Consider the following 10,202-nt stretch of genomic DNA (forward strand, 5'->3'; position numbering starts at 1 on the left):
TCTACCCGTCTAACAGAATAAAATAACTATTGTTCTGTCTCTTTATCTATCAATCTTGGCATGGGGGTTATTAAATCTTTCTTGTCTGATTATTATCTATTTTGGAACATTAAACACTTGATGACTCAGTAATCTGTGGACTCGTTTCCAGTTCATAATATATTAAATACCAAATGTGGGTGAGAGGGTGGGTTTTGAAACTGCAAGATCGGAGGAAAAGGTTGCACGAAAAAGGACAAGCAGTAATAATTACTTAGTTAACCCTAGCCTTTGAAATTGTTCTTAGGTAATGTTAGAAATGTGTTATCAGTCAGGAACTGATTAATATGTCCAGCGTGACTTGAGGAGGCACCCAATTTTGTTCAAGCACAGGAAATAATTGAATATCCTGATGAGACACGGTTACATTGGTTTTGCAATCTATCTTTCAAATTCCTCACGTTAGGTTTGTCACTCAAACTCACAACATGATGTTGCACCATCACAAGAACATCTATAAGTTCTGCTTCCTTGAGCTGGCCAGCAACCCTCTTGTGGGCCAATTCTGGAAGCAACCAACATTTCACCCATTCCTGATCTTCAATGTTATCATATCAGCTTCATGTGACAGAGGAAGAAGGCAAAACAGCCGCACTCAAGAAGCATCAAAATTGCTCTTCTGTTTGGCCCAGAGAAAACAAGATAGCAAAGGACAAAACAGTAGAGGGTCTTGGCTTGAGATAGGAGGATATGAACATTAATTGCCTGTGCTATATTTTATATTTAAGGCAGGGTATTTTCCTCTTCCCTTTATTATAGGAAGGAAGGAAGGAAGGAAGGAAGGAAGGAAGGAAGGAAGGAAGGAAGGAAGGAAGGAAGGAAGGAAGGAAGGAAGGAAATATTAAAGAACCAGAATGGTGTAGTGGTTAAAGCACCAGGCGACGGACTGGGTGACCATCAATTCTAGTCCTGTCTTAAGAATGAAGCCAACTGGGTGACATTGGGCCAGTCACTCTCTACCAGCAGTAAAAAGCAGGCAATGCCAAATACTTCTTGAAATGAAATATTGCCAAGAAATTTCAGAGACTTGTCCAAGCAATTGCCAGGAGTCAACACCAACTTGAAGGGTCATTATCATCGAGTATATAAAGAAGCACCCCAACAAATGCACTTAATATTTTTTTTTCTATCCAGAAATGTTAATGTTCTTTGGAAAACGAAAGGCACAGCAGCACTATGAAACAAATATCACTCTGCCCACAGATTTGAAAGATGTGACTTCTAATTTCAGACTCTCCAAAAAATTTACACTTATCAATGACTCAAGGACATACATTCTGACAAAATCAATCTGTTGCCATACTCCACAGTTACAGTTACATGTAAAAAGGTAGGTAAATTATTGGCATAGGTGCAGGAAATCACACTGCATCACTCATGTAGTGGAGAGAAAAAATTAGCTGTTTGCTCCATCTACTGGCCATACATACAGAGGCAAGACAGAGATTTCAATTCTTGCCATTGGAATTCAACTATCATAGATATGGAAAGGATCATCAAGTCCACACACTTCTGCTTGTTGGAGGTATCCAGTTAAAGCTGTTTCTTGACTAATGGATTGCCCAACCTTGTCCAACGACAAGGTTATTTCCTAACACCTGAAGCTGTCTTCCTATAATTTAATGTTATGATTTCATGAACTAACTGAGAGTAACGGGACGTGCAATTCTATGTAACCCTCCTGGGGTACTAGAAAAGTGTGATCAAGTCTTTCGAATATGCCAAGGCAGTTTCTTCCATCTCTCTTGAAAGTAAATTCATTTTAAAATTTTTGATCATGCTCATTTGTTGTTCTCTGAACTAAGCTCGAGGGGCAATAAATAACATTTTGCTTTCAGTTGAGGAGACTTTTATTCAGTATTAAACTGAGAAGTTCTTGGTGCTCCTTAAACTTGATTGTATTAGCCAATTAGGTAACATCATTAGTGCAAGAGCTTTGAGGACACCTAAAATCCCACAACACAATGCGTTATTTAAAAAAAAGATATTCTGGCTTGCCTGTCCTGAATGCAGTTGTCTTATTAATTTTTGTCCATTCTGTGAAGACAATAAAAATGAATTATTTAACATTCTGTTCCCTTTAACCCTAACCCTGCTACAGATTTTGTGCCTCTCCCACTTAATAACGGTAGCAAAGCTGCCATTGGTTTTCAAGCAGTTGTAGTTGGAAAGGACTCTGGGTAAAAAGAATTTACAGACCACATGTTTCCAAGGTTGCTTTCTTTATCAAATATTCCAAAGGCTGTGATTGATTAATTTCTTTTCTGCCCCACTTACAAATGTTCCAGAAGTATCTGGTTTATCAATTCTGCAAATAGAACTCTAGAAAAAAATGACTAATTCAAATCATCATAACTGTTTACAAGAGATAGTATATCAACACGACTTACCAGTTGCTCATTTCCCTATTGTGCTTTCATTAAATTTACATTCAAACATACAGTAGAATTTCATGTTTTCAATAACATAGAAATGGTTGCATCAATGGCATTTCCAATTTCAATTTTAAAAAGAGTCATTTTTTAGGACTAATTTTTGGTTAGACTGGCCAAGGTCACCAGGTCTATAATTTGGAAGGTCACTGAACAACTCCACACACCTCTGCAATAGAAGGATGACTGGCAAGAAATATTAATACAAATTAAAAAATGTGTACATTATATTTTTACATATGGTTAAATAACTTCTTAGAGACTGGATTGGAAATGTTGGCCTATTAGATCTTTTTTACATTTCTCTTCTAATTTTATCCCTCCTAATGGGCAAAAACATAATTAGCCTCATACTGATCAAAGGTATAAAATAACTTCTTTAAAAAGAAAAATAGTGTTTAGGCAGGCAGGCATCCATTCTGTTTGTAGTACTGAACTCTGTTTTTAAGGATGAGAATTCTCAAACCTAAAAAGAAAAAGTAACAAGATATAACAAATAACAGTTATAACTGATATAACTGATAATCAGAGTTGGAAGGGACCTTGTAGGTCATCTAGTCCAACCCCCCGCCCAAGCAGGAGACCCTACACCATTTCTGACAAAAAGCAGTCCAATCTCTTTTTGAAAGTCTCAAGTGATGATGCTCCCACAACTTATGAGGGCAAGCTGTTCCATTTGTTCTCACTGTCAGAAAGTTTCTCCTTGTTTCCAGGTTAAATCTCTCCTTGTTCAGTTTCTATCCATTATTCCTTGACTGGCCTACAGGCGCTTTAGAAAATAGCTTGACCCCTTCCTCCCTGTGGCAGCCCCTCAAATATTGGAAGACTGCTGTCATGTCTCCCCTGATCCTCCTCTTTACTAGACTAGCCAAGCCCAGTTCCTGCAACTGTTGGTTGTATGTTTTAGTCTCCAGTCCCCTAATCATCCTGGTTGCTCTTCTCTGTACTTTAGTCTCAACATCTTTTTTTTAAAGTAAGCATAAAATGCTATGGCCATGTATTGCAGCACCCTCTTGTGACAAAATAAAAAATTGTTTATAATTTAATGAAGCTGGTCCTGAATTTCACCCAAAATAAGGAAGGTGGCAGCACAGTAATTAGGATTAAAAACCAGAAAGATGTGTATTGGTTTATTTGATTGCCAATTCGGTCTATATTGCTTTGTGGAAAAAATAAGGTAAAAGATGCTCTTAGAATGGTATCTTTTTTTCTTGCTACCACTTCAGATCCTTTTTTACCTGCGGTATCTACAGAAGAATTATTGAGTCTATCATCTGCACCTCTATAACTGTCTGGTTTGGTTCTGCAACCCAACAGGACAGACACAGACTTCAGAGGATAATTAGGACTGCAGAAAAAACAGTTACTACCCACCTGCCTTCAATTGAGGACCTTTATACTGCACGAGTCAAAAAGAGGGCTGTGAAAATATTTACAAAGCCCTCACATCCTGGACATAAACTGTTTCAACTCCTTCCCTCAAAACAATGCTATAGAGCACTGCACACCAGAACAACTAGACACCAGAACATTTTTTTCCCGAAAGCCATCACTCTGCTAAACAAATAAATCCCTCAACACTGTTCAACTATTTACAAAGTGTACAATAGTATTACTGTTAATCTTCTCATCACTCCTTATCACCCATCCCCTCCCATTTGACTGTTTCCTAGTATGATTTCATTGTTGATTGTACCCTATGACTATTATTAAGTGTTGTACGTTACGATTCTTGATTCTTAATGAATGTACCTTTTCTTTATGTATATTTCCTGTGTCCAATCACACTTGGCCAATAAAGTATTCTGTTCTATTCGTTCTGAAAATAAACACATTATTGCACATTTCAATTTTCCTTTGTTTCACTATCATTAATTTTTTTTGTGACAGGATGTGCTGCAATAATCTTAGTTCTTTTCTACTCTCTTACTAACCCCATAGTAATAAGCACTATATATCCACAACTGGTTAGTAGGAAACAATTAAAAATCACCAATATGAAATAATAAACTCACGAAAAGCATGTTAAAAAAATAGCATTATAAAAAATCATGTCAGAGGGTTAGAATACAATTTCTCACACACTTTTTAAAAGCATATTTCCATTCCTACACAATAGGCATTTTTGGACCAGCATGGTGGAGAAAATGGACTTAGAGACTGCACCCTTTCCTCCTTGTCTTTTGGATATGATCAGGGTCGAATCCAATTCATGTCTTTTCCTGCTTCTGTCAGGTCATGTTCCAGACAAGGCACCCCTGAAATTCCATCTAAACCCCCCAAAATAGAAGCCTTCTCATCAGCTCACAGCACAGTGCAAGGCAATACTTAAAAGGAGGTTGCAATCTAGTGAACCCCCAACCTTCCATCAGCTAACGAACTCCACATTCTGCTGTTGGAAGTTATAACCCACTCCTCTCCTAGAAAAAAGAAATATTTTAGGATATATTTAAAAAGGGCAGAATATTTCCCCTAAAAGAGAAGTAGAAACTCAGAGAGACAGAAATTCAGCCCTGCACCCTTCACCTTTGTTAATGGGCCATTAAGGCCTAGGCTATATAACAAAGATCTACCTCCTTCAGGCAGAGCCATTGAATTGCCCTTCATTGCATCACCCACCAAGTTTCAACCAAACTTAGTTTACAGACAAGCTAGCTATGACCTCTGACATCAACCAATCAGGATACTCTTCCTGAACCCCACGTAGTTCAGAGCCCAGAGAGGGCATGAAACCCAGGAACTCTCGGCGTCTCTTCCCTTTTCTTCTCCCAAGAGCTCCCAGGAATGCGATCCTGTCCACCATCAAACCATCTTTCCAAACAGCCTCCATGTTTTCAGTGTCTTTCTCCCCACTTGGAACTGAACCCAGAAGGATATTTCTTCCAACACCGTTTCTTTCACAATGATCGTCCCCAGCTCTGCTGCCTCCTGAAAGATTCATTTTGCCTAACGATAGAACTAACCCCTGGTACATTGACAAGGATCTGGCCAGTGTTGTTCAAACTGGGTAGCAAATTGGATTTCCCACATTGCAGCCTTCCGTGCCTATAAAAACCTTTACATTTTTCCATTGTTCAGGGCCCCTCTTTTTTGTGAAGCAGGCACCCAACGATCATTGCAGTAAATGCAGGTCTTCTCCTCAACGTTCTGAATCCATGACACAGAAAATGTTTCCTACAGAGGTGAAGCTTGACAAGCAACACCCAGTCAAAAGCAAGAGAGCCACTTATCCAAAGTCACATGAGGTAGAGGGATGAGATTTTTTCCCTCTCCCACCCCTCTAGCGCTCACCGTTTCCTGACACCTCACTTTACCTTTGTACTGTATTCCTTCCAACTCAGCAGAGAACATTGTCCAGCACTGTAACGACAGCTAGGTACAAGTGAACATTGTAATGTCATTCCTGTTCTGACTAAACAGTTTTAATTGTTCCGATTTCAGCTTCTTTTTCACAAGGAAGATTTAAAGTTTCACTTCAACTTATTCTTAACATAGTAAAATAGTGGCTGTCAGGAACCAATAACGTGCAAGAATTGCAATGTGGGAATCGCAGTTAATAGGGAATACCCAGGTGTGCAGCATTCTCTGAACACACAAATATCCTTTCTTATATAAAGACAGCCCTTGATGTACAACTGGTTGCTTGGCAACCATTTGAAGTTCCGATGGACCTACCGATGGGGTATGTGTGTGTGTGCGTATGACCTGAATTTGAAGATCTGAAGGTCGACCATCCCCCCAATCATGTGGCAATCAGGCTGCATTTGCAGCCATTTGCAGCATCCTGCGCTCACATGACAGCGTGCTACAATGGTTTTGCCAAAACCTTGATATTTACTTCCAGTTTCCAATCTGCTTTCTGACCCTCGTGAGTTACGACTTGATGGTCAGACTCTATTACAGTCATAACTCAAAGAATTGAAAAAAAGATGATGCAAAGACCAGTGATTAAAGCCATCTTGTATCATCTCAGCCTTAGATCTGTTTTTAATGTATCATGGATTGGGGGAAGAAACAGGATGTTGGTGGATATCTCCCTGGGCACCTGCCATGTTCTGTCAACCTGCCTGATTTTATGTCATAATAGTATTTTAAATGGGAACCTGGCATGGTATTAAACAATCCAGCAGCTTCTAGCAGTAAGAATGTCTTTGGCCCCGAGAGAAAATAAAATGGAGGCTAATTGCAGTCAAATGCTTCTTTGTCACTGTGTGACAAAGAATCATTAAGTGCTGTACCTTATGATTCTTGATGAATGTATCTTTTCTTTTATGCATACTGAGAGTATTTGCACCAAGACAAATTCCTTGTGTGTCCAACCACACTTGACCAATAAAGAATTCTATTCTATTCTATTCTATTCTATTCTATTCTATTCTATTCTATTCTATTCTATTCTATTCTATTCTATTCTATTCTATTCTAAAGCTTGAGAAAACAAGTATGTCATTCATGATGCTGCTTATAAGTACCATGTGCTTAGAGCGCAAAGCAATGTTAGAGACCTCGCATACAGGGGTGGGATTCTACCAGTTCGCACCTATTCGCTAGAACCGGTTGTTAACATTCTAAGCAGTTCGGTGAACCGGTGCTAGAAGAAATACTGGCCTAATCCTGTAAGGAAGGCAGGAAGGAAACATTCTGGTGTTGCTTACAGAAACTGCCTCTCCATTAACCCTTATTACATTCTTGGCAGGACTAGACTTCCTGTCCCTGGAACTTCTCTGGAGGTTTTTTTCCTCCTTTGCTGGTTCTTTGCTTGTGTGAAGTGACCATTGAAAAAAGTGACTTATGACTGTTTTTCACACTTACGACTGTTGCAGCATCCCCAATCACAAGAGGCCAGGCGAGGAGATGCGTGCCTTGATGTGAGTGATATTGAGTTGAACACGCCCAGCCAATAACATGACCACCAAGCCATGTCCACCCAGTCACATGACCATCAAGCCACACCCACCAACTAAGCCATGCCCACAGAACTGGTTGTTAAAAAATTTGAATCCCACCCCTGCCCGCATACCCACTTCATGGTCTGTTTCTGTTGCTCCCCCTTCTAGGAGGAGGTTTCAAAGTATTTCTAGCAGGACTACCAAGTTCTGTAACAGCTTTGTTCCCTATGCCCTCTGTCTGGTCAACTTGCAAGATTCGTTTCTCTTGCCTTGTACATGTATATATCCAAACTAGACTGTGTTGTTTCTGTGTCATATAATTTATGTGGGTACATGCATAATTTTGTATTTGTTTATTTATCTTGTCATGTTTATGTTTATATTAGAGGTGGAGACCCTTTGAGAGCTATATGCAATGTAATTTCATTTTAATGAATGCTGATTAGTGTACATTCAAAGTGACAATAAAGTGTTCTAAGTCTAAGATCAGGAAACCATAGTGTTTCTCAAACTTTCATTACCCAAAATTGCTTATCAAAAAGTCCTTTTTATGCGCTGTAGATAAAAAACTTGTAGTCAATTTAGGCCCCGTTATAATTGGATAACGGATTCATTCTGTGTTACCCTAAGAAGTACTTTTAAACAATTTTGCATAATATATCCAGGTTTGGGATACACTGATATAGTGTGTTAACTTTCTTATTCTCTTTATATACCTGTGCAAGCATAGTTTCTCACTAGGGAACCAATCAGGGTATGTGTATATGTGAAATATTGTATATCTGTGAAAATCTAATCAGTATTGGGGGAATATGAGTGACAACTGTGTGTATGAGAGAACTTAATTTAATTGTGTTGTCTTGCTTTAACATTGAGGCTAAAAATCAAAGAATATAGTCATATTTGTGAGTGGCTATTGTAAGAAAATGCTATCTCCAAGAATACCTGGCTGCCGTACAAGTGCAACATTTATCTAATTATTAATTCTGCTAAACCCATTTCCCAATTATGATCATGAACAATATTTCTTCAAGTTCTAGTGTGAACATAACCCAAATTAGCTACAATAGTTAAAATCAGAATTAATTCTTTGTAGAGCCTGTTTGAGATATTGCTAGTGTACATGGTCTGTTAAATTAGTCAGAAACAAATAGCAAGAAAATAAATATGTTTTTCACTAACCTTTTCCATTTACTGACACTCAAAATTTCCACCCAGAATGTTGGCAGTTGAAAGTCTAAAACAGGATGTCTCAAAACCTGGCAACTTTACAATGTGTGGATTTCAGCTTTCAGAATTCCCCAGCCAGCTCTGCTGGGGAATTCTCTTGGTCTAAATTATATTGAGTTATTTTGGTCTCAGATACTAGTTTAAAATATCTTGAGGATACCATATATGTGATTAATCTTACATAGTTTCTAAGCACAAATCAAAACGTCATAAATTTGAAGGAACTTCTGCCATGCCAAATGTCCTCAATGGTGTATTTATCATTAATTTTAACCTAGCTCTATAAAACATTTCCCACAGCCATAATTATACTCCTAGGAGCAATCTCTTTTTCTCCCCAACTACTATCCTGGAAATATTATTTAGGATAAAATATCCTGCCTTCCTCTGATTTATTTACATGATCAGGACCGATAACCTGGCTGTCAAAAGAACTGGATTTATGATGTTATAAGACAAAAGATACACCAGGTCTTTCCTATTCAAATATCGATCTCAACAGATGGCAGGACCTAGCTGGTCTTGGTTAATCTCAGAAATGAAACTGCCAATCACTATTTTGTTATCCCTATTTAAATGAGCAATCACCTACTTGGAAATTCCATGGCTCTTTACTCAGTTGGGAAACTGGAAAACATTTCAGCAAAATTGAAGAATAAATCACTTCCATAATACTGCCAAAGAAACAGGGTGGGTACAATCACCCAGAGTCAACATCAATAGCACTTAGACCGATATAAGTGCTTTATAGCACTCTTAAGCGATTTAGTCAGCATATCAAACTTTGACCCTATAGATCTTTTTGTTCCTCCTTGTGCTCCTTTTTTTTTCTTCATAGCATTTTTCCCACAAGTGTTTTTTCCCCCCAGATCAGCCAAGTTTGATCCATTGGTTGTGACAGGAATTGACTGAACAGCTTGTCACCTGAACCTGATATCATGACCTGAAAGAGACTGACTCAAAGTCACCTGGTTGGCTTTTATACTTAAGGCAAGACTAGAACTCAGATTTTCTGATTTCTATCCTGGTACCTTAACCACTAAACTACTTCTTGTTTACCCTCTTTATGCTTGGTTAAAACAAACTAAACTATCTTGGTAAAAGCATGCTTCCATTTCACGGTACTATTTAAATTCCCATTATCATCCATATTTATTTGTTCAATGTTCAGCCTGCTTTTAAAACAGGAGCTCAAGACAGAAGTGTAGTGTGTTTCCTCCTGTATTCTCCAGAGCAGCCCTTATGAGGTAAGTTGGACTAAAAAATGAAAAATTACTGAGCTAAGAGTTGACCTTTAAACTTCTATGATTGAGGAGGGACTAGAACTTGGGTCTCACCAGTGCAAGCCACTATGTTAACTGCTAGACCACATGGGCTGTCAGCAATCCCCAAAATTTGCTTCTTAAAATACAACAGCTTGTGCCCATCCTACTAGAAGTTATCTGTCAAGCTTCAAAGCCCGCTTTTTTCTGTTACAACTATTATCGCTTCTCAGCTATGGAGGAGGGAAGGGGGAAGATAGAATTTAGGTTTCAGATATCAAGACGCCAAGCATGGGAACCAAAGACATTTTGGCAGGTGTTTATCAGAGAAAGACTTTCTCACAATACCA

Source organism: Pseudonaja textilis, chromosome 4 (assembly GCF_049901715.1).
Source record: "Pseudonaja textilis isolate UNSWEBS1 chromosome 4, rPseTex1.2, whole genome shotgun sequence".
In the NCBI taxonomy this organism is placed as follows: domain Eukaryota; kingdom Metazoa; phylum Chordata; class Lepidosauria; order Squamata; family Elapidae; genus Pseudonaja; species Pseudonaja textilis.